This window comes from Mus caroli, unplaced genomic scaffold (assembly GCF_978045245.1).
Source record: "Mus caroli unplaced genomic scaffold, Mus_caroli_1 scaffold_7, whole genome shotgun sequence".
Taxonomy (NCBI): domain Eukaryota; kingdom Metazoa; phylum Chordata; class Mammalia; order Rodentia; family Muridae; genus Mus; species Mus caroli.
Window position 1 is genome coordinate 84479953 of NW_028227262.1, and position 26094 is coordinate 84506046.

General features: G+C 37.2%; 1 protein-coding gene and 1 pseudogene across 5 annotated transcripts in view; both read right to left on the reverse strand.

The window, feature by feature from the left end:
- The window catches only part of Grid2 (glutamate ionotropic receptor delta type subunit 2), a 1534794-nt gene that overhangs the window by 357756 nt on the left and 1150944 nt on the right, over positions 1-26094 (reverse strand). The gene's annotated exons all lie outside the window — the stretch shown is intronic.
- LOC110296440 (3-hydroxyisobutyryl-CoA hydrolase, mitochondrial pseudogene) lies at positions 23305-23933 on the reverse strand (annotated as a pseudogene).

A 26094-nucleotide genomic window follows, 5' to 3' on the forward strand; every position in this document is an offset into this window, starting at 1 on the left:
CCTCTCTCTTTCTATCCTACCCCATCTTGAATGTGATAATGTGACAAAGTGAGTGTTTTGCTTTTGCTTTCAGAGGAGTAGTTTCACCATCCCAAACCCTTTTTCAGGTTAGAACAGGATCCCACCATCTGCTGTGTCCACTGTCAGAACAAGAAATGGTTTTACATATTAAGGAGAGAGTCTGAAATTCAAATAGTGTTATTGAAATATACTGGTTCTAGTTAGACTTCATTTATAGTATGTTGAGAAACCTCTTCTATTATTATCATGAAGAATAATGTGATGATTCTCCTCAGACATGTGAATCTATTTTTAGAAAAAAGAGACAACTCTCATACTTCCTTTGTCAGACAATGGAAACCAATCAGTATTTACTAATGCCATTTTATGGATACTAAAATTGTGTCTTGTTTTTCATTTAACATCACTGTATTGGCACCTCTTACAGAAATTACAACCCCATCAACACAGGCATCAACCTCTGACAGCTCAGTTCCAAGCCCTCCTCAGTCCTGTGCCATCTAGAATCATCTGAGACTCCTTCCTGAATCAAGGCTGCACAAGGTCTCTCTTCCTGGACCTTGGTGCCTTTTCTCCATCCCTCTCAATTTTCCTAGACTGCCCTCTCTCCCTGCCAGCTTATATGCAGAGATTAGAATGTAATCTATTGCATCCTCCCTCGACTTCCTTTCTCTCCTTGTGGTGAGCTTCCAAATTTAGAGAAACTCAACATGTTTCCCATTCTATATGTGACTGTGTGAACAGACCACTGTAATGAGAAATAGCACAGAAGCAAGTCTGCCATTTTACATCCATGTTCACAAACTCCAAATAAGATTTTAACCTCAGGATCAGAGTGCTTTTCCTTATCCATGCATTCTTTCTCTTTCCTAGACATGGGTTTCTTCCAGACCTGTCACTTCCCATCCTCCCAGCTAATACTCTATCCATTTAAGAAGTTAAAATAAACAAGCAGAGTTTCCTGAAACATGAGGCATAAACAGGTCACAGTGGACAGTGGGATGAGAGAAGAAGGACCATATGCTCACACGTTCAAAGAAAAGTATTAGAAAAATGAAAGCAGAGCAAATAGAAGATCTCAGGTGTGAGTAGAAGGGATGATGAAACTAGGGTCCTGGTAAATTGTTATTTGGTTGTAAAATTGAATTTGGAACATGTAAATATTTTACATTCTCTAAAATATCATATTAAAAAAAGAAAATTGGAAACATACTGTCCTAAATGAACCTGATAGTGCATGACTCTGGCAACAACATCAAACAGGGAAAAGAACATCAGATGACTTTAAACGTGTTGACTGAATAGTGACGGGCACAGTCGTTGGGGTTCAGTATGTAGCCAATACCTGCCTGGGTCCTGTTCCTTTGTGCATTCTGTGAGAGCAGCAGATGGAAACGGAACAGAGTCTCATTACTTCCTGAAACACCCCACATCACTGGAAATCCTCTAGTAAAGATGCCTCCGTTCCCAGTCAGAATCTACTATTGCCTATCTGGAGGCACCACATAGGCACAGTCAGCAAACATGGGCTTCTGCTACTGGATTGCTTCCATGTCTGTGTGCTACATGTTGGTAGAAGAGAGAAAACTGGCAATCAGTGTGTGTTGCTTTACAGCTGTTCAGTTAACTGTAGTACTGGTACAGGATGATGTGCAAGGCCTGGACAGATGCTAACGGATTGTGTAAAAGCAGTCATCTTGAAATCTGTGCTTCTAGCTAACTGCTATGAAGCAAGCGTCTAAATAAATAAAATGGGTAAAGAAGAAACTGAAGGCAATGAATGTCCAATTCAAAATTAAGGTAAAATTTGTATGTGGCAATGAGAGCTTTGAAGTTTTTTTCAGCCTAAATTGTAGACAAGGGTAGATGTAGCCAAAAGACTAAGGTTGTGCAGTAACTGTAGCACAGCCAGCCACAGTTTCCATGCTGAAGGAAGGCTATGAGTAAGAAATTTTAAATTCTAAATTTCTCTGAATTGGTGTGTGGCACAAGCTACCTCTTACACTTTCCATGCAGTGGGTATCAGCCTTCCTTTTAATAAATGTTTTTCATGACTGGATCAGGGTAGTCCTGACATTGTCTTCTGGTTTTATTCATCTCTCTCTCTTTATTGTCTCCTGGTTACAAATTAGGTACTCCTGGATGTGGATTCAGAGAAATGTGAAGCCCATTTCTAACAGTGTTATACTGAATAGGATGAAGTTTAAGTACTGAGTGAGGCAATTGTATTATCATGAATGGTAATGACCCTAGAATTAAGATCTGTGGTGCTAAAGTGTTTATACTTTGGCAGGTGACAGTTGTTACATTGGCTCACTGAAGGATGCAGAAGTGATAGAAAAGAAATTTGTAGACAATCAGACATGTATCCTGCAGGGATTTGTGGAGGTGGGGATGCTGGGGTATATTTGTACTAGAAAATCTTTGCATCTATCTTAGATGCAGAGCATACTTCTTACACAGAAACATTAAAATGTATAGAAAGGGTCTAGACACAAACATATCTGAGATTCCAATTACTACAACATGGTGGATCTACTGACAGAAAAATGAAGAGAGTACCCTAGGCTAGAAGAACTAGGAGTTGTTGAACTATCAGTGATGTGATAAAATTGCCTTGTTGTTATGACTGTTTTTGAAAGAAAAGTAATGATATGTATATAGACCTTCAGAGGTCTATAGGAATGTCCTACTGATTATAGTGTTCCTCATAATTAAATAAGTGCTTCCACTTACATAAAGACTCCATTCCTAAGCAACAAACAATGGCGACAGTCAGAGAAGTCCTAAGGAACTTATTGACCACTATGAACAGATAAATATATAAATATATAAATCTATTTACTATATAGTTACATGCACAATTGGATATTTAAGTATTTGAAAAATTTATATTCCCATGAAGAAACGTTATCTAGTTAAACATGGATTTTTCTGTCTTAGACTAACGATGAATTTCCTATTGCTGTATGGTATCACTTTGCCATGATAACATATGTTTATCTGAAGTGTTGGCATTTCAGTTGATTTTAAATGTCAAAATATTGTTCTGGACTTGCTGACAAGTCTGTTTGCAAATATATACTTAGAATTAGGGCAATCCACTGAAATAGCAATTTTTTTTCCTAGAGAATCATTTCTTACCGTCACATTAGCTGTGATGTCAAACTACTCTCAACTAGCACTGATGTCTCTCCAGGGCTTCGACACAGCATCTAGACTTTCTATTTTGACATTGCTCATCCACATTAATGGACTAGTAAGTTTGTCATACATTGTTTTACAAAGTTTGTAAAACTTTCCTACGTACTAATGGTAATTGGTAAATTCTATATATCTATATATACTCATGTGAAATAAGATTATTGACCTGAGCGATAAAAAGAAAGTTATTTCATCTACCTGGATGTATAAACTGCTGGAGAATATGAAGGGGAAGCCTTGCAGAATGAAAGCTTCAAGATCTCTGTGACACAGGGCAAGAACATGATATCTGAGAGCAATCCCAGTGTCGTTCCAGTATTGATAGTATAGCAGAAACCAGAGGCCTCCTACCAGACCAATGAATATTTGTAAGTAAAGCAATGTGGACAAAAAGTTATACTGTGTGACACATCATGACATGATAGATTTTGTTGTTGTTGTTGTTTAATTTCCTATTTTCTTTTGAGGGGCAGGTTATAAGGGCAAAGGGTGGATGGGGGTAATAGGGAGTGAGTAGGATTGTGGTGCATAATGTGAAATTAACAAAAATTCAATAAAAATAATATTATTTCATATTAGGATGTCCTATTGAAGGGTATAATTAATAATCTTATAACTTCCAGAGCTAATGAAAGCATTTAATTTTACTTTATTGGATCTAGTATCATAGAATAAATCTGATGATGAATAGATATGAAAATTGATAAGTTATTAATTAATTATAATCAGATTTAATAGCTGCTGGCTACACCATATCAACCTTATCTGATGATTTTAATGTAACTTTAAACTGTCAATTGCTGTAGATGATATTAGAAACACGTTTAATTTTTATTACATTAAAAAGTAACATTTGGGAACATTTACTTTCTCAATGTTTTTATTACTCTAGCCCTATAAAATTCATACTACTGGTCTAGAGAATAAAAAAAAAAAAACATAATGTAGGTAGTAAGCTAGAATTTGATGTTCTTGCATTTCATTTAAAAGTCAAAAAAATCTCTTAACATCAATGGTCCATGACATATAAATACAGCATTAATAACACATAGAAGAACAAGCTTTCCATACAGAGCTTACCAGTACCTAGCCATAGATCCATGAGTTGTCACATGCCCCACAGTGATGACAGCTATACTATATAGAGACTTATCTTTGGGTTTCACTTAGTGAAGTCTCTCTCCCCTTCTTCTTCCCCTTCTTGCTTTCAATTACAGAAATCGATTGCAACATGAGTGAATTGTATTCAACTTATTGAGAGCATTGGATTACACATAAACTTCACTGAGTCAGGCAAGTCTTCCAGAACACAAACTAGCAAAATACTGTTTATGAATCTACCTAACCAGCCTTGAATTGTTACTTTGCTTACTGAAGAACACTGCAATTAATCTGAAGTCTGAAATTCTTTCCCACTTTTTCAAAATAATTAGATGTGGTGGTTTGGATAAGAACAGACCCTTAGTGCTCAGATATTTGAGTGCTTGGTCTTCAGCCAGTGGCACTACCCAGGCAGAGTTGGGAGGTTTGGCCTTGTTGGAGGAAGTGTGTCACTCGAGGGTAGAATTTGATGTTTCAAAGGCCCAGACCAGGACCAGTGACTACCTCTTCCTGTTGACTGTAGATTCAGATATAGAAGTCTCAGCAACATCTCCCGACCATGTCTGGAAAGGCTGCCATGCTCCCTGCCATTAAGATAGTGGGCTAAACCTCTGAAATTGTAAGAAAGTTCCAAATACATTCTTTTATAATAGCTGTTGTGGTCATGGTATCTCTCCCCAAAAAGAGAGCACCTACTAAGATACTAGATCTCTGTAGCTTTGAAATTGAGAGATAGCTGGGAAGGCTTACTGGCATGAATGTTCTTCTTTGGGATTGCCACTAACACAGAGACCTGGGCTTCACAACAGTGACCGATAATGGAAACTTTTAGTGCCAGAGTGTGTCAGTGTGCTGAAGACCCTTCCACGAATTTCTTGCAATTTTTATACGTAAAACAATTACTTATTTAAGTCTTTCTGTTTCATTTCCCAGTATGTAGCAAAAGTGCCTCTAGAAATGACAATGATATAAGTAAGAGGGTGTTTTCTGGAAACTGGCGAGCCACTCATGTCTCAAAAGCCAAAGGTAACATATATTCCTGACTCTTACTGGGATTTGAAACAGTTCTCATTACAGATATGCCTGCTATTACTTAGTACTTTGACAAAACTTTACACACTTATTTTTGTTTTCATGTATAGTCCAATTTTAGTTCATGTCTTATTTACAAAATTTGAATAGTTCCAAATTTTCTTTTACTGAGTATATTCATTCATACTAGAAATGACTAGCATTGTAAAAATTTAGGCCTTGTATTTGGGGAAAAGATTTAAGTGCATTCCCCATAGAGAGAATTTTCCTGTAGATTGTTGTATAACTGGAATGTTTGAGGTTTTGGTAATTCTCTTGAAAAGGAAAAGATAGTAACAAGCAAAGCCCCCACAATATTTAGAACATTTCAGGTTGTTTTGTTAAGGAGTATAATGTAATCGTTAATGTTAATTTATACATCACCCAGCTTTGCTAGCACAGATATGGTATCTGAACCTGTGTATTTCTTATTTTTATTTACTCTATTACTTAGTTAATAATGTATGTATCTAATTTCTATTCTTAATGCATTGATGTATATTACTTATTTGCTCATGGAAAGAAGAGAAAAGGAACAAGGAGGGCAGAATTTAAAGAGTATGTTACTATTCTATATAATATATATAAATCCTACATGTCAGTAGCTCTTAAAAATAGTTCTTCTCCTTTTATGCTATTTGTCTTGATATCCACTGACTTCATCACAGATGTGGCAATCAAATGGGACTGGGAAAGGTGCAGAAAGGAAATACTGTTGTCATTATTAGCCCTTTGTCAAACAGCCTGAAGGCAAACTGCTGTAGAGTCAGAACCTGCCAATCTGTGGTGATGTACCGATTTTTAATGTTTTAAAATAATTATAGTGGGGACTAAGGCACTATATAAAACTACCATATAAATTCTGGAACCATTAGTAACCCCATTTTTCAAAGATTCAATCAATCAGAAGTTGGGAAGAAAATTGCACCCATTCTGCCAATTCCTGAAGCATGAAGTTCAAAGAGTAAGCAGAGATTGCCATTGGAAATCAAAGCTTAAGGAAACTTAAAGCTGAGTTATTAATTTGGAGTTTTTAATAGTACTCCCTAAACCAGGTCTTATGTAGAAAGGCACCATTAGTTCTTCAAGGTCACAAAATCTTACATGTGTCCATGAAAGGGCCAGGAGCAAGTCTAAAGAATGTTTTTAAACTGCAAGGTACTGTTCGAATTTCAAAAACTGTTAACCACTCCTGAAGATTAGCTTGAAACTAGGAGTCATTTATTGAGCATGCATTAGATTTATAATCAGACTGAGAAGGGAGTCATCTGACTTCAAACACAGCTAAACTTCACTCTGCTTTTTTGTCTTTGTTCTATGTATCTAAGGCAGTAGTTCACAACCTTCCTACTTCTATGACTTTTCGTATGGTTCCTCATGTTTAGTGACCTGCAACCATAACATCATTTTTGTTGTTACTTCATAACTATAATTTTTCTACTGCTATGAATTGTAACATTAATATAATTTTAGATAGAGGCTTGCCAAAGGAGCCACAACCCACAGGTTAACAATCACTGCTCATGTAAACTATTAATAACAAATTTCAAACATTTTTGACATGATTCAGATATTTTTAAGTAATACAGAGTTGTCATACTTCATATCCAAGTTTTCTGAATGTTTAAGTTTCTTCTAAAAAGTGTAATAAAGCAAGTTAATTATTATGTTGTTAAGTTACTATTATTTATATATAGTTGTAGTTGGTATATATATGAAGTATACTAAAATGCTTGGTTGAAACATCAATGTCTAACAAGTATACAAACCGTTTTCAGAAGATGCTTATCTACAATTTTTTAGTAAAATAACCATGGTCTTGCCTCAAAGTACAATCACAGAGGGTATTTTTAATAGTTTCATAAACATAATACTAGGAAAATTTGACATGTAGTATGCCATCTTATATATATAATAAACAATGCCACAGGATAGCAAAAAGACAAAAATCATTCAAATATCTTATTAATTTAAGAAGCATCATGTATGCCATGAGCATTGTTAAGTATGTATCAATGAATAGTATGACTGGCATCTACTCAGATCACACAGCAATGCATCTGTGCAACCATTCTCCTCTTGGTCTCAGCACCATTCCTGAACTAGCAGTGGTGTCAGCTGATGCTGTTCAGGTCAGAGCTACTTAGACTGGTCTGCTTCTGTAGCACAGCAGTTTAGTAACAAATCTAATTGATCTAATTGTATAATGAAACTTTTGTGATATGTATCCATTGGAGTCTTCATACTTCTGAACAGCTTCACTTTCAGAATATCATGGAAACCTTTCTGATTTTATCTGGTGAGCTTACATTTAAACTCAAGATAAATTGCATGACCATGGCTGACAAGTTGATCCTTGTCTTTTCAGGTGTAATGTTCTCATAGTTGCTGTGATGAATAAGAGAGCAGGATGCATTTAATAGTATGTCACACTTTTACCAATATCAGTATAAAGTCTTAATCAAACTTTGCCAGTCAATTTTCTGATAAACCCTACCTCAAATTAGCATAAACAGTATATTTAATTTGGAGAATAAATGATACATGAAATGATGAATAGTGAATAGCTTTTAGGATTTAAAAATATTCAATTCTGAAATTTGTTTCAAGATAAAGTTTTACTTTTTTTTTTAATTCAAAGGAAATGTGACAGGATTTTTTACTTCCCAGTAAAAAAATTCAAAAAAATTGCAGATGTAAAAGTCTCCAAATTGGGACAGAGAGAAGTAAGAGAGCTTGCTGTGCAAGCATGAAGATCTGGATCTCATCAACTATGTAAAAATCCAGGCATGACCACCCGTGTGCCTATATGACCAGTGTGGAAGGAGAAGAATGGAGACAAGAGGATGCCTGGGACTTGCTGGCTTCTAGACTGGATGAAATCCAAGCTCCAGGATCAGTGAGAGACTCTGTTTCTAAGGAATAAGGCAGAAAGCAAGAGAACAAGACATCCAATATCCTCCTCTGTCTTCCTTGCACATAGCAATAAAAATACACAAATAAGCACATAACACACACACGCACACGCACACGCACACACACACACACACACACAAATTTAGTCAACAGTTTGTTCAAAAGAGGAAAGATGGTCTAGAAATTGAGATAGAGAATACAGCACATAGGTGCATGCTTACATGAACACTATATGGAGCCCATAGCTGCTCTCTCTTACAACCTATTCAGAGGAAGCAAGGAGCGTTTTCTCTGTCAGGAAGTGTATTGAAATACATGTGCATGTTCCACATCCTCAATGTAGTGAGTCACAAATAAGGTTACCCCCATTGATTCTTGGGTCCCTCTCCTATCTCAGGTCTCGGTCTAGCTCCACTCCCCTACCTCCCCATCCCTGCCAGTTGCAGATTTCCATTCATCCTCATGACCACTTTAGCCATCCCTTCTGTCCCCCTCCACATCTGATGCTGAACCCCTCCATTCTCCTCTACATACTCCCTCCCCCCATTTTCCCTCTCTTCATCTGTCTCATACCCAAGATATAAGATACAATTTGCTAAACGCATGAAACTCAAGAAGAATGAAGACCAAATTTGGACACTATGCCCCTTCTTAGAATTGGGAACAAAACACCCATGGAAGGAGTTACAGAGACAAAGTTTGGAGCTGTGATGAAAGGATGGACCATCTAGAGACTGCCATATCCAGGGATCCATCCCATAATCAGCTTCCAAACGCTGACACCACTGCATACACTAGCAAGATTTTGCTGAAAGGACCCAGATATAGCTGTCTCTTGTGAGACTATGCCGGGGCCTAGCAAACACAGAAAAGGATGCTCACAGTCAGCTATTGGATGGATCACAGGGCTCCCAATGGAGGAGCTAGAGAAAGTACCCAAGGAGCTAAAGGGATCTGCAACCCTATAGGTGGAACAACATTATGAACTAACCAGTACCCCGGAGCTCTTGACTCTAGCTGCATATGTATCAAAAGATGGCCTAGTCGGCCATCACTGGAAAGAGAGCCCATTGGACATGCAAACTTTATATGCCTCAGTACAGGGGAACGCCAGGGCCAAAAAAATGGGAATGGGTGGGTAGGGAAGTGGGGGGGGGTATGGGGGACTTTTGGGATAGCATTGGAAATGTAATTGAGGAAAAGATGTAATAAAAAAAAGACTATTTTATTCCCCCTTCCAAGTAAGAATCAAGCTTCCTCACTTGGGATTTGGAACCTAAAGAGGCCCACTTGATGTAGTTAGGCAGGAACCCCAGTGGAGCAATAGAGACACAAACACACTCATAAAACTTTCAATCTAAAATTTATCCTGTTTACAAGAAATGCAGGCATGGGTGATAGAGCAGAGACCGAGGAAAGAGCCAACCAATAACCTGCCCAACTTGAGACCCATCCCATAGGCAAGCATCAATCCCTAACACAACTAATGATAATTAGGCTTGCAGACAAGAGCAAGTTGTCCTCTGAGCAAATTCACCCAGCAGCTGACTCAGACAGATACAGACACCCACAGCCAAACAGTGGATAGAGCTTGGCAGCTCTTACGAAAGAATAGGAGGAATGACTGTGGGCCTCTCAAGAGATAGAAACTACAGAAAGACCACCAGAATCAACTAACCTGGACCCTTGGGGTTCTCAGAGACTGAACCACCAACCAAAGAACATACATGGGCTAAACCTAGGCCTCCCTGCTCATATGTCAGCTTAGTCTTCATGTGGGTCTCAACCAGCTAGAAAGGGGGGGGGCGTCGCTATCCCTAAAGTTGTTACCTGTAGTTGGGATATGGTCTTCTAGTTGGGCTGACTTGTCAGTGGGAGAGGAAGTACCTAGCTTCATAAAGACTTGAAGTGCCAGGGTGAGGGGATATCCAAAGGGGGAGGCACCTACTCAGAGGGGAAAGGGAGGGTAGATGGGGGAAGAATTTTGGGAGTTGGTGACTAGGGCGAGTACATTGAGTGGGATATAAAGTGAATAAGTAAAAATAAATAAATAGAAAAAGAAAAATATACAAGCAAAACAAAGGCAAAAGATTTCAATAGTATTTACATGCCCCCCCGTGAGATTTGTTTCATTTTATTTAACAGTATAAGAGGTTCACATTCAAAATTTAAGTTTATATTTCCAGTAATGGTTATGGTAGCTTTGTCCCAGTAGGTTTCCCGTTCCTGGTTCCTTTGGACATTGTGCTTGAGGTAATTATTATTATGCTACAAGCAGGTTTGTAAAATTAACTTACCTCAGAAAATGCATGTAGAATAAACATTTTGGTTACTTTTTAAAAAGATGGCACATATTGAACTGTCATGACACAGTGGAAAATAGTAAAAATTGCTATTTTAAATGAAAATGATAATTTGGTATAACTATTAAGATACTACTTAAAATGAAAAAAAACAAAGAATAGAACTTATAGATTTTTGGTTTTAAAAACCATATTTTCTGTTTTGCTGCCAACTTGGTCAATTAGTGTTATAATAAAGTGTATACACCATCCAAAAAATGAAAAAAAACCACATATAAATCACCTGCAATATGTTATTCATTTGTAATAAATCTTCATATTTGCACGTTACATGGAATTATCTATATCATACAATTTGGATAAAAACTGATGTAATTATTTATAATTTTCTCAGATGACATGCTACCTCAATTTAATGATCATCTCAAATAATAGAGATGCAGGGTTTAAAGTTTAAATTGCATTTCAGTCAAGTTTTGAAATACACCAAGTGAACATGGCCAGCTTACAAGGCTGACCTCTGTAATTTCTCTTCATTTTCTAAGCTTCTCTTCGTGTAAATGCATGTTAAATTGCCTTTTAGTGCATGGAATGATTTTTCCTTAGGCAAATTACTCTCTTTTGGTTCATCAGTTAGATATGTGTTGCATATAATTTGGCAGTATGAATGTATTCATTTCAACTCAAAAGTGTACACTCTAGATGTTACATATAGCCAGCTTCAATACCTTACACTATTATAAAAGAAAGTATTTGTGCTACAGAAGCAGGCTTTTAAGTTTATCCCTCTTAATGAATTATTCAGGTCATCAAATGTAATTTCTAACTTGCTTAACACAATTTAAGTCAGCATTTGTATAATGTCATTTGGGTCAATACTAACTCACAAGGAAAAAAATTAAAAATCAATGAACATCAGGGTGAGTGCTTTAATTTTCACTTTTTAGCCTAAACCCCTTTCTGAATTCAAAGGATTAAAGACTTCTTGAAAAAAATAGTGTTTCAGAAGTATCATGAATTTATATAATTATTTACATCAATGGCAGAAGGGCTGCTTGCACTATATTCTGGGCAACAGACAATTTGACCTTAATTTTTTCATGGCTTTGAGATGAAGTGCACCCTATTGGATGCAGCGTTCATCTTTGCAAAGGAAGGCTTCCATGGGATACTGCTGAGTTTACAGATTCCTTCCTCGGCCAAAGCTCTGGCTGTTTAATAGTTTCCATCAGATGGCCTTCTGTGACCAAATGACTAGAGATTTTAAAATCAAACAAATTTTAAAAAGAAAGAGCTGGCCTCGAGAAGGGAAATTGGGGGTAGGAGGTTATTGATTTTTTTTTTCTCTGCAAGAGAAGCAAAAGATTCTGATGCCATTAAGAATGTTGGCTGATAGTGAGATCTTTGTGGATAAAACAGAGGATATATATAAATTTCAAATAAGCAAAAGGAGCAAGAAAACTCTTAAAGTTTTTTTTTTTTCTCCAAGAGTTCTCTGTGGAGAGGCTTAATACTCTTTATTTGGGAATGAAGACACTACACCTGAGCCTACCCTAAAAGAAAGACGTTCTTAGCAATTTGCTCTAGCATAGAAATTCTTACTATTCATGCCTAATAGAAATGAGCGCGCGCACGCGCAAACACAAACACACACACACACACACACACACACACACATATCCCTAGCTTTTATTTAGCTATTACTTGTTTCCAGAGAAATTAAAAAGTTCTATAAGAAATGAGAATGCCTATACTTTTATGCTTTTCTTTGCTTTCTCTCCCCCATTAGCTCTGGCAAACATTTTTAGAAGAAAATGATCTTCCTTACATGCTGTCACTACAGTTAATGCCCAGGTAGAGCCTCCAATACTCACCTCCTCTCTCCAAAAGCATCAAAGCATCAGCGGTACAGGTGACACATGTAAAACTCTGGAACCCAACAGCAGTAATAACACTGTATAAAAATCCTATTGATTGAGGAGAGCCAAATCTCAAGAGAAACAACAGCCCAGAACCTGTGACTCTAGACCTACAGAAGATTTTCCTATCTGCAGGTATCATCATAAACTTTAGGGTTGGTCTCAGCATACTCTGTCAGTGCAGATACTTTTACAAGATGCCTTTCACAACCATTATAGGAGTGTAGCCCAAGTAAGAAATTTTAACCTTCTTGGTGTTATAAACAGAAGCCCTAAGTGGAAGGCACTTATTACCTGAACTTGGACAGTTCTATGTGTTAGATTCCCACCCCCAGGAATCTAAAGACATCTACTATACTGGCTCAGCAGCTACTTGCCTCATGTGCCAAATATGGCTTTAGAAGCTAGAGAAAGTACCCAAGGAGCTAAAGGGATCTGCAACCCTATTGTTGGAACAACATGATGTACTAACCGGAACCCTGGAGCTCTTGTCTCTAGCTGCATATGTATCGAAAGATGGCCTAGTCGGCCATCAATGGAAAGAGAGGCCCATTGGACTTGCAAACTTTATATGCCCCAATATAGGGGAATGCCAGGGCCAAAAGAATGGGAATGGGTGGGTAGGGAAGTGGGGGGCGCTATGGGGGACTTTTGGGATAGTATTGGAAATGTAATTGAGGAAATTATGTAATAAAAATATTAAAAAAAAAAAAAAAAAAAAAAAAAAAAAAAAAAAAAAGAAAGTGACTCTGGCTTTCTCCTGTGTGCACAGTGCATGCCTAAGAGCTGGAGAAAAAGTTCCTATTTCCAACTGTGTTTGGCTCATGCTGTCTTTTGCTCTCTGCAGGTCCTGTCCATCCCCAGCTAAGAAGAATGTTGCCTGCCACCAGTCTTACCCTATTATGTGCAACACCTGGCAGGCACTGCAGCCTAAAGAACCAAGAGAACAAAAGTCTCCTTCCCTAACCTTCACCCTGCCCCCAGCTGGGTTCTTCTGGGTGGAAGGTTAGTATCCAAATTCTGGTTGGGCATCCTCAAAGTAGTAACAAAGAGAAACAATGCAAATTTTGATGGTCTAGAATCTATGCATATCTTTCTAATTGATCACCACGACCAATACCAGCAAACATTTTTACTGCTGAAAAGACTAGGTATGGGCATTGGGGAGTGTAGGCTGTGGTTCTTGCTTCCACATCTACCTTTGGAATGCTTGGACCCATATCAATGTCCATTCAGATGTGATTCAGACCACTCTCTCGTACAGAGCAGTGAACTAAAGGGGGAGACCCCGACAGGTAACAGAGACAATATAAACAATGATTGTGAAAATTAAAGAAGTCTGACAGGATCCACCACTTCTTCAGAGTAGTCCCACAGTATGCCTCACATATTCTGATGTACATAACACCTACTGGCTGAATTGCTAGAGTCCATCTGGAGAAAGTAGGTTTCCCCAATTCTAATACAATAAGTACATTGGCTCAAACTTACTCAAGTTTGTTATAATATGATGATAATAATAATATTGTTTGGTATGTGTTTGTGTGTATGTGTGTGTGTTTGTATGTTTCAGTGTGGCACATGTGTGTTTGTGTGAATAGGAGGCATCTATATGCCATGGTGTGCAGATTGAGGTTAGAAGATAATCTTGGGAATCACTCATTATCATCTAACATATATGAATCAGGGTCTCTTCTTAGTTTCCTTCCTTCTGCATGGGCGAAGTTGGCTAACCTATAAGCCTTCTGGGTATCTCCTGACTCTATCTCCTATCTTCTCATAGAAATGCAGTGATTACAGATCTTGATGCTATGCATCTGGGCTTTTTTAATATGGCTTCTGCAGATTTGAACTCACATTCTTCTGCTTGTCTGAAAAGTGCTTTTATCCAGTGAGCCACTATTCCAGTTCATTTTAATTTATATAGTACTGACTTTCAGACTAAGGTGTCATGCATGTGACATAATTATTCTACCACTTGAGAAGCCTGGGACCTTATAGTATTAGTTATGTTTCATATTTTAATTGGCTAGTTTTGGTTTTGGTTATAGATAGACTGACCTTTCCTTCTCTGTACCTGATGACGATGCCTTATTATTTCTCATACCTCTAACCCTCTGACTTTCCCTTTCATTTATAACACCCCCGTGTCTCCAAATTACCTCCTCACTTTACTAATTATTAGTGCCTTTGGTTCTAAAATAATACAAATTTTATTTTTATCCCAATCAGCTTCCTAATGCTATTGACTCCCAACCTCATTGGGGACATAAATGAAGAAGGCAAGTATTTCCTACTGCACATTACCACTGGGGTTGCAGTCAAATAATTGCATCTGTTACTGCCATCAGTTTTCCCTCTAAATACGGGTGAGGAGCACAATCTGAACGAAGACAATGTGCCAGGAGGACTCACACCACGTCAAAGGAAGCAAGAAGACTCTGGAAAAGGAAAAATGTAAACATGTAGCTGGAGGGATGACTCAGTGGCTAAGAGTACTTACTGCTCTTTTAGGAGCCCCGAGACCAAGGAGAATACATTACAAGGATAAAAGATGGCCTTTTTGGTTGCTGACTTGATTGGACTGAAGACATTGGTAAATCACTTATCTCTTTTTCTCTCTGCAAAAGTATTTATAGAGATAATTAAACCTAAGGGTCTCATGATTAATCTTTCAATTCCCTGACAGTATTGTTGATAGTGGGTGTTGGAGGTTAAGCCCTAGTTGGAGGTTGTTGCTGAAGGTATGTGCTGCAGAAGTGCTCTACAGCATCCTCTTGCAGCAGTGTTCTGCTGCCTGGACAGTAAGGAGGGAACTAGTTAGTATGCCAAGTCTTCCTCCACCATAATAGACCGTCAGTTCTGAAACTAGAGTCAAAATAAATGTTTTACCCCTCAAGATAATTCTCTCAAACAAGACAAATTCTAACATTACTATTAATGTTAAGTGTTAATATCAAGGCATGTTACAATACCCTGTTCAGGAAAACAGCATGGTATAACTATAAAACCAGATGCATAAACCAGAAAAACAGAATAAAGAACTCATAAATAAATCATGTGTTTATATCTAACTGAAATGATCAATATAAAGATGAGAAAACCTACAGACTGAGAGAAAATATTTATTGGGTGTTCATATAGCCCAAAGTTAAAGTAAGAAAACAGCAACACAAACATAAACGATCCAGTTTAAGTGCACAAAGGTATAAAATAAATGTCAAAAATACACACAAAATGTCCAGTATTATTCATCACCAATGAAATGTAGATCAAAATATAATGAAATTCCATCTGATTATAATTATAATAAATATTATTTTAAAAATAAAAGGAGCAAGTACTGCTGAGGATATGGAGAGAAAGGAATCCGTCCGTGCTAACTAGGAAGGGTATTAGTATATCCATGACTAAAAACAGTATAAGGAGTTTTGAGTGGATAATTGAAATTTGGTATTTATAAATAGTTGAGTATTATCTAGACACAAAAGTGTAATCATGATTTTATATAAAAATTACTGAAACAGGAGAATGTAAAGTTAGTGATAGCAGCTCCATGTTCTTTCTAATTAGCCTACTCAAAAATAAAAATAAAAAAATAAATATTAAAATGAATATAGAAAATTGTCTTGAGAATAGAAGTGACTGCTATAGACTGGGGCCGCTGTTTGTGGCGTAGGGTTCAAAGAGGGGTAGATGGACATGATCAATATAGATTGTATTCATAGATGGAGCCATCACAACAATTTCTACAAACATTTAATTACTAAAAATAAAGCTTTAAAGAGGAGATAGCTTTTGACTGGCTGTTCAGGCATAGGTCACAGCACCCTGACTTTTATAGTGGATCTTGGGCTAGAGATTTTTTTTTTTTTTTTTTTTTTTTGGTTTTTCGAGACAGGGTTTCTCTGTGTAGCTCTGGCTCTCCTGGAACTCACTTTGTAGACCAGGCTGGCCTCGAACTCAGAAATCAGCCTGCCTCTGCCTCCCGAGTGCTGGGATTAAAGGCGTGCGCCACCACGCCCGGCTGGGCTAGAGATTTTTAAAAGTACAATTTATAAATATATTTTATGACCAATACAAATCTCCTTTGATAGCTATCAATGAATAAAATAAAAGCATAGCTCATTTAGATTTAAGCTTACATTTTTGAAAAACTGTTAACTTTTCCCATGTGCTGGAGATTTGAAATCAGGAAAACCAGAAAAGTTTGTTTATTGATACTTTCTCTAAAAATTGTGTGTTTTCTCTAAAAGCACTTTTTTTGACTCTTCAATTCTGACACTATAAAACTCATAGCCTAAAACCCACAACCTCTGCCCATGTACCTCCCTCACCTCATCTGCTCTCAGACTGTTCTGGTTCGGGTCCTTTGTCCCTATGCCTGACCATGTGTGCTTTCTATCTCCGTGCTCTATGCTCTCTTCAGCCTCCTTGCCTACCCTTCAGAATATTAGATTTCTAAAAAGGCTTCAATGGAAATTGAAACCATATCATCTAAGATTTCAAGAGCACTCAACCTGAACCAGTTTTTTTCTGAACAACTTGAGCTCTTTAGTATCTATGTAGCAAGCACATTGCTTATTGCATATAATCAGTAAGATGCTTAATTAATATATGAAAATAATTGAAATATGGATTATATATTGTTTATGAAGGAACATGAACCAGTTTTCTAGAAACATAGCAAAGAGATTTCGGTTATTTCAAACTCATTTTTCTCTCTGTACAAGGCAGTGTTAAATAAAGACAATATGTTACCAATGCAAAACTTTTTGGCAATAGTGTAGTTAATTAAGACTAAATGTCAATAGAATTTAACACTGGCACTGGATAATGGTCCCTGCTGCTAGATATATGTCAAGAGAAAGATAAACAAGATGGAGTGATTTATTAAGCAGCAGCACACTCCAGGCAATGCATTTCTGGAGCATAACACTCCTTGGGTGGTGATGTAAGGCAGAGGATAAAGACTAAATGGCCTTAACCCTTTGAACAGTAAAATAATAGAACAGAGTTGTGCTGCTCACAGTCAATCCTGGCTGATATAGCAAAATCACCCTGTGCTTTAAAAGAAAAATGACACACTAGGGATGCTTGAGAGGATTCAAGTTACAACAGAATACCATCAACAACTCTTCATGCTTCACAGATAATTTAATTATAAGGAGAAGGCATATTGTCTCAGTAGCACCTCAGTTTCTCAAATGTAAAGGCTAAGGTACCATGGTGGCTCTGTGTGTTTGTTAGTTTGTTTCATTGTGCATTTTAAAATTCACAAAGACAGATACCATGTTGTTCTGTTCACTTTTGTGACTACATACATAATTCATATTTAATATCTAAGTAGATGCTCCCAGAAGAAGGAAGAATTTAAATTAGGAAAGGCATAAGGATTGCTTTTAGGACATGAAAAAGTTGAACTTGGATATAAATGTTAATGGCTAGAAAACAACTGAAGTAGACAGAACAGGCTGTGTGCCAGTCTCAAACGGGTTGTTAACTTGGAGGCCAAAATATGGGGTTACAAACATTAGGGGAATATAAATTTAATTCATGGCCACAAATCAAAGAACAATTTCATGTGTCCATAGAGAAGTAATAGGGTCATGCTTAGTCTGATGCATGCATAAATTTTCACGCACCTGAGGACACAAGAATGAAACACACAAAGTGCCATAAAGTATATAGTTTATAAAATTGGAGATTTATCTTAGTGGTAGAGTGCTTGCCTAGCCAAATGTAAGGCACTGTATTTGGTTCTGAGCTCTGAAAAAAAAGAAAAGCATGCAGTTTACGAATGTCAGACCGTGATATATATGGCAAGGTATATAGTATGAGTTTGCACTGCCAATTATACTTTGGAATATTTGTGTGTGTGAGTGTATGTGTGTGTGTATATGTATATGTATTGATGTATCTATGTATGTTTGTATGTATCATTCAAGAGTTTTAGGGAAAAAAGTGTCTCATAGGTCTGGAGAAATGACTCAGCTCTTCAGAGCTCTTCTAGATAACCTGGACTTAATACGCACATGGCAGCTCACAACCTTCTGTAACTCCAGTTCCAGAGGAGTGGACATCCTCTTCTGGCCTCCATAAACACAAGCCACACACCTGGTACATGGACATCCACCCAGGCAGAATACCCACATGCATACAGTAAAAATAAATTAATCTTAAACAACAACAACTACTAACATACCTCAAGGCCATTATTACATTTCTAGGTTTTAATCTGGTGGTGAGAATCCATCACCTAGCAAAAGATGCATTACAACCAGATTGTATGTAATGATGAGCTAGGCCAAATCCAGTTGTAGGGTTTCAAATGTTGGACTGGATTTTGAAGGGCATGGATAGTTTCTACCATTCTAAGGAATACAGATATCAGTCTTATGTATCTAACTACATATTGATAGACAAGAGGGGAAACTGGATGAAGGTTTTGGCATGTCAATCTGAAGTTGAATTTCTAAATTTATATTCTAAGCTGTTGTTTTCTACATGATCTGTGGTCCCTTGAGCCCAATTATTTATCTTTAATCAGTCCTAAACCACCCCTAGGATAAGTCCCATCAGCAATATTTGTTTCTATGCTTCTTTCCTAAGCTGAGGTAAACTGTAATATTAGTCTCTAAAAACCAAAGACGATTTACATGCTAGGGAAAGTTATTTTAAATGGTCTGGAACATCTGCCCTTTCTCTCATTTATTCCATCATTTAAGTTGTATTTGTTTAAAATCACCTTTGAATTTGCTAAATATTTTCAGGAGAAGCTACTGCTTGTTTTTATTTAAGCAATCATACTTTTCATTAAGGAATATCTTCATATGGAGTTCTTAGGATTCAAGAAAATAGTCTGTATGTGTTCTTACTCTAAGCATAGTCTGATTTGTGCTTTATAATTTTTAAATTACTTTTAACCATGACAAAGCCGGTTTAACAAGGGAAGGTTTTCTGTCTTAATCAGAAGGGTCACAGGAACAGAAACTGTCATTAAGAGCATGTTACATGCCTGTGCCTCGTGGGGTCATCTTTTAGCTCCTTAAGGTCCATAGGGAGCTAAGTTAACTCACTCACATCACATTCTTGCCATTCTCTGGTCACCCTCCTTGAAAATTTGCTTCCATGGCAGAGAATTCTGTTGTTACCATAATGGTCGAGGGGACACTCTCATGTTCTAAAGTGTAAAGCCACATGGGGAGATTTTAAAGAGGCTATGGCAGCTCTGCATGTTCTTGGTACTGCCTTGATTATGACTGTTGACAACAAAGATGTCGTTTGAACATAAATAAAAATTACAGACATCTTTTTGAGTTACTCGTGACTGAACAGAATATGGGGTGAAATCTGTCTTTATTGCCCAGTCAACTGTTACTGGAAATTCCATTCTCCCTGACGTTATTGCTGTCAGTAAACATCTGAGCTAGCTAGCTGATAGTGTTTCTGTTATATTCAAATTGAATGTGAAATATCAGATACTGTTACAAAGAAGTGACTTCGCTATTGAATCTTACGTCCTCAATACTTGGAATTTCTTATTTGAGCTGTACATTATTAAAATAGGGGTTTCTGAGTTATTCCATCTAAAGTTTTAAAGGCACTGTTGCTCTCTCAAGTCTCCTCTGTTTCCTGACTCAGTGGCAAAGATTGGCTCTTTTTGTGGAAATGATAAAGATGTGATTCTATGTCACAATGTAATCTACCTGGCACTGGGAAGAGTTTTATTACCTTCAAAAATTATCCTGAGATTTGAAAGCCAGTGGGTTGCCTCTTATGTTAAGTCTTGGGCAGAAGCATGGAGTTATTTTGAGCTTTCCGACCACTCCTTTTCTATTCATCACTAGCATATGGAGACCTCTTTGATCCTCAAAACTAACAAAAGAGTTTTCCTTTTTTTTTTCTGTTTTCAATAACTTTATCTGATCCTATAATTGGAAGTGGTTTTGCTGGGCTCCAATTTATTAAGAAACATCAATATGACATAGAACAGTCTTACAAATATTAGGTCTTTCAGGCAGAGAGTGAGAAACTTTAGAGTTGTCAGCTATAAATGGGATGTCTCTGTCATCCCTTTCCTTAAAGGCTCAGGGTCCTATGGGGAAGAGGGACTGGAAAGATTTTAAGAGCCAGGGGTAGTGGATGATTTTAAGAAAACAGCATTTTCTAGATGTGACAGAGAAAATGCACATGTGAAATCATGACGACTCTGACAAACTCACACAGGCAAAATCCCACCACAGAGAAGGTACAAAGTTCCATCCTTAGCTGAGAAGCTCTTTGTAAGTAATAGCTACTGAAAGGAGGAAAACCATATTTTTTTTATTGGCGCAAAACTAGTAGTATCAGCCACGCTCCAGGCAAGTGCTATGCTTAGGAGTAGTGACCAAAAGAATTGGAATACATAGAATCCATAGTTTATATATTGTGTGTGTGAGAGAGAGAGAGACAGAGACAGAGAGAGACAGAGAGAGAATATGAAGTTGTGTATTGTGTATACGCTGGTCTGGGAGAAGTTGTGGAATGAGAAAAATATGATAAAAATATATCGTATGAAATTCTCAATAAATAAAACAAATATTAGTTTTTCCTACTTATTAACATATTCAAATATCTAGGTTGGGCATGGCACTCATATTCAATTTGTTCCTTGTCCTTCTTTCTGTTCATCCTATTCCTGGGACACTGTTGCTATGCAAAGGATTCTGGCTGACAGACATATTCATGGCTATAAGCACTTACGGTTCTTTAAATCAGACAAAACCACAAGAGAAAAACTCAGCATTTCCCTTTACAGTTTGTTCATAAACAACAAATTACATAGAGTCACTTCTGTGAGCAAGTCAATTAAGCTTCAACGGCGTTAGACTCGCTAACAATGACCAACCTGTTAGAGGGTCTCTGAAACTCAACCTCCAGTGTTTTTAATATGCTAGCTTCAAAGAGTGATGTGCAGATACGGTGATAAGGGATGGATGATATAAAATGCAAACAGAACATATTAAATTGGTCTCTCATTCTTGCATTTAACTAATTCACAAGTTCCAGTGTTCTAGCCACACAGATGTACTGAGTTTATCTCTGTAATGGACCATATTGCTTTTACACAGTTGAATTCCCAAATCTGTTTTTCCAGAATGTTGTAAAATCACTGATTGTTTTTCTTTTTTTAGAATAAGGTGTAGTAAACTACTCAGATATATTTATAATTTTTCTGCTCTTAGTTCTTTATGGCCTCCTTTTCAGAAATCTGTCCAACACAAAATACCTGTCCAACCCTCTTCAATCTGAAAGAGTGTGTCAATAAATATTTAATTTTGAAATAACAGCTGTGCTTCCACTGACGTGACTGTATTCTCCTTAGGAATTATCACTAAGTCCAAATCTATTGCTTATGCATGGACAGTGATACTCATGGATTCTCTTTTCATTGAGTTTATGAGCCTTTAATTTACTTTTAATCAGAGCATAACAATGACCTCAGTATCTTTTAATGGCTTCACCTTTTCCTTGTTAGCCTGCGAACAAACAGCAGCTCCCCCAAAATAAGTTGGTTCATTACATACAATTCAGCATTATTCTTCATTATGAGTTTGTGCAATTCACAGCCAACCTATAGTCTGTGGGGAACATTTAGCAAAGCAGTTTTGATAGAATGTTATGAAACATATTATTAAGCCCCTGCCTCTTTCTAGAACTAGGAAAGCCTGATGAGCATGCAGGTAACTTTTTTACGTTTGTTTTTGCTCTAGAGCTATTGCATTTCTTTGTGACATGAAGAAAGATTCAGAAAGCCCATCTATCCACACTATGGACAATACTCTCAGAAATCATTCTACAACATACGAGAGCTTATTTATTAATCCCCCTTTCTCTTAAAAATGTACTCAACAGAGGCTATATTGCACATAGTACACATAACTTCTTTAGCTTGACGATTTGGGGTCATGGGGAAGAATTTCAGTGAAAACTCTATTTTTTCAGATTGCAATCTAATAAGCATATAACTGCTGTTAGCTCTGTTGATTATGACTTAAATATTTAGCTTTTGCTTTGACATTTCAGTGCACATTTATTAACCATTTGTAATGTAAAGACACTGAGTTATGGGCAAAGGTACAAGGAAGGAAAATAAGTACTATTATGCACTTAAAAAATACTCAGTTTTTTAAAAAATACTCAGTTTTGAAATGCAATTTCAACTGTATGCGAGTTCATTAAGTTGTATAGCATTTGGATCCCATTAGGTTTTTTGTATGACTTTATTTTTCAAATTTCAGGGCCTTTATTTTTGCTAATCTGTACATAATTTGGTTAATTAATATATAAACAAAGTCAAAGTTACCATTTTAATGAGAAATTAACTTGAGATTCTCTGGAGCTCTTGAGAATTTCTTATAAACCAGGAGCCAACAAACCATTTCTGATGAAGACTGGAGTAGAAACTTAGACCCTTGAGCTGCTGTGGGTCATAAAGTCTGTGCTCTGGCCACTCCAAGCAGCTGTAGAGAAGTTCTGCTACGCTGCAGGAAGGTTCCATAATACATTGGTGTTTGGACTTCAGCTGTCATATCATGAAAAGTTACAAACATTGGTGCTTAAACTTTGGGCAACCACTGTATCATGAAATATTAGTCTTTTCATTCCCTTCCCAATCATTTAAAAATGAGAAAACCATTTCCAGCTTGCAGGCTGCATGAAACTGGGCAAGATGCTAGGCCTAGCCTCTGTGCTATGAGGTGTTGACCTTTGCTCCAAAATAAACTCTAGAATTTCAAATCACTGCTTCCCAGAGATTTAAAGTAACTATTCAAGTCTTCATCCGTAACATCTTTTAGTTTGGCTGGTTTCCATTTTGGAGTCTGGTCTTTGTCAATGAGAACATACATGCTTGAGTTATCCGATATTCCATGGTCAGTACCTCTTGCAAGGTCTTTGAAGAGCCCTCCATGAGTTGCCTTAGTGTGATCTTTAGTGATGTCGGAGACATTTTATTAATTACCTTCATCTGTTCTATGGCAAAAGGTGAACCATCTTGCCTTAAGTTTTCAATTATCTGTTCCACGGTATTGGCTGAAAAACAACTGTTTATTTTGTCCATGTGTTCCTCAAATATGATAGATTTGTCTTGATCCATCTTGGACTTGGCATGATAGCTTTCTAAGACACCTGCAACAACCTCAGCTGAAGGTGACTTTAATGCTAACAGCTCCTCCTCCCACACATGTGACACATGTGACTTTCCCGAATCTACAAAGTGTGTGGCAATTCCCACTCTGTGCACATCTCTTCCCTTTAGTCTGTATCCTGTCAGTGCAAGGAAGTAACCGAGTTTTCCTTGAAGTCTTGGCAAGAAATAACCTCCACCCACATCAGGAAATAGTCCTATTCCCATTAATCATTTGAAATTTTTATAATAAATTTTATTTAAAAACAAAAATACAGAGGTGATAAAAATTTTCTTAAAAAAAGAAAGATATTTTTCTTTTCATATACTTATAAGTACCAAAGTAAGTCTGTGTGAAGAAACATGAAGGTAGTGTCTTAGCCTGTAAGATTCTTGAAATAGGGGAAACCAAGATAAGGTTTTGAGGATGAGCAGGACCTTGCCAAATCAGAGCACGGGGTGAGACTAAAGACTGAGCAAGGTAACATGAGAAGTCCTCCAGGAGTTGGGAAAATATAAAAAAAAGCAGAGAAGCAGCAGCTTGGCTCACCTCATCTAAACAGACTGCATGGTTTAGAGTAATTGTCCATTTATTGTGATTTCTCAGTGTCAATAGATAAGAACTGAGTTCTGGATGGTCAGACCATAAAGGGCTCAAACCTGTATACAGATGGTGATGAGACGTTAAGAAAACATGTAAATATGGGAAATATTATGGTTAGCTTTTCATGGCACAGACACACACACACATGCACACACTGGCCGGGCGGTGGTGGCGCATGCCTTTAATCCCAGCACTTGGGAGGCAGAGGCAGGCGGATTTCTGAGTTCGAGGCCAGCTTGGTCTACAAAGTGAGTTCCAGGACAGCCAGGGCTATACAGAGAAACCCTGTCTCGAAAAACCAAAAAAAAAAAAAAAAAAAAACACATGCACACACATGCAGGCACACACACATGTACACAAGCACTCACTCATGTGTGCTCTTACCAGTTATTATCAGGGGAAAGTCAGAAAAAGGAAGAGTTGTTATGGGGTACCTATGCTTCAGGGAAGAAATGAAGTTGGTCTAATTTCTCCATGTGAGAAAAAAAAAAACTTCTACTTCTAAAATATTCATGAGGTAAAATGGTTGGAACTGGCATGAAAGAGGTCGAAAAACAGGAAGAAACTAGGTTATTGTTACGATGTCTCTGGAGTGAAAAGTTTAGAGTATATGTAAAAAAACTCTGTGTTTGACCTTGTGGAGTTTAGGTTCTGACTTGTACATTCAGAGAGTGGTCTAGTGAATATTTAGACAATTTTGAAGTCCAAGAGTGCCCAGTGTAGATTTTCAGTTATCAGAATGTCCCATGGCTGTTAAAACTATGCACGGACACCACTGATGGGAAGGGAGGAGGTAAGTGAAACAGCTTAGCTATATCCAGCTATGTCACCTCTTCTTTCATTCAGTACTGGGTGTGTCTGTCACCAGCCTAGCCACTGTCCTTTGGTTTTGATGACTAACTTTGACAGGCAGCTCATTTCATTTTCTCCAATCAAAACAGGAGGTTTGTTTTTTCCTTCATTGATCTGCTTTGGGGTCTTTCATCAACTTTTAACTTCATAAATGTGAATATACATATTGACAACTTGTCCTCTACTACCTATTTTTAAGAAATTAGGCTCAGTTGCCCAATTTTATGACTATCCATCCAAGTGACTCATATGGATATTTCTACTGTTGTTTATAATCGCATCAAGACTCCTGCTACTTCCTTCTGTTCAAACTTGATATCTTTGTACTCTTATTCTGTATTTCAGTTTTATTGATTCTTCTTGTTTTTCTTAGTTAACCCAGAATTTACCATTTCAACCATTGTCTTGCTAATAACCTGTCCAGAGCTGAGCCAGATTTAGTTTTTGATTTAGTAAATAGTTACTTTTTAGTACATTTTAGCTGTCTTAAAAGCTTCACAATTTTAATAATTTTAAATACCATGAAAATTGACAAGTCAGGCATACCCAAGACATTTTCTGAAGGAGGTATTCAACAAAAGAGACCACAGAATCCCGCACCAACTATAGTGCTGTGAACAAGAACAAATGTCCCAGGATGAAAGAAGTGGAGAGAAGCTCACAAAGAGAAAGCCGAGGACCACAGCCTGCACTGACAGCTCATAGCTGGAATCAACCATAGAAACTGACATGTATATTGAATGAACAAACTGTTTCAGCCTCTGGACTCAGTTGTCAGCAGAGATACTATGGATCAAAGACAAAGCTTTGCTTCAATAACAAGTTTGTCACTCAATCTAATTAACACCTTTACAAGAATAATTTGATTGTATTTTCCAACAAAATGTTAAAAATCAACCAAACTCAGCTCATTGAAATATTGTTACAAGTCAC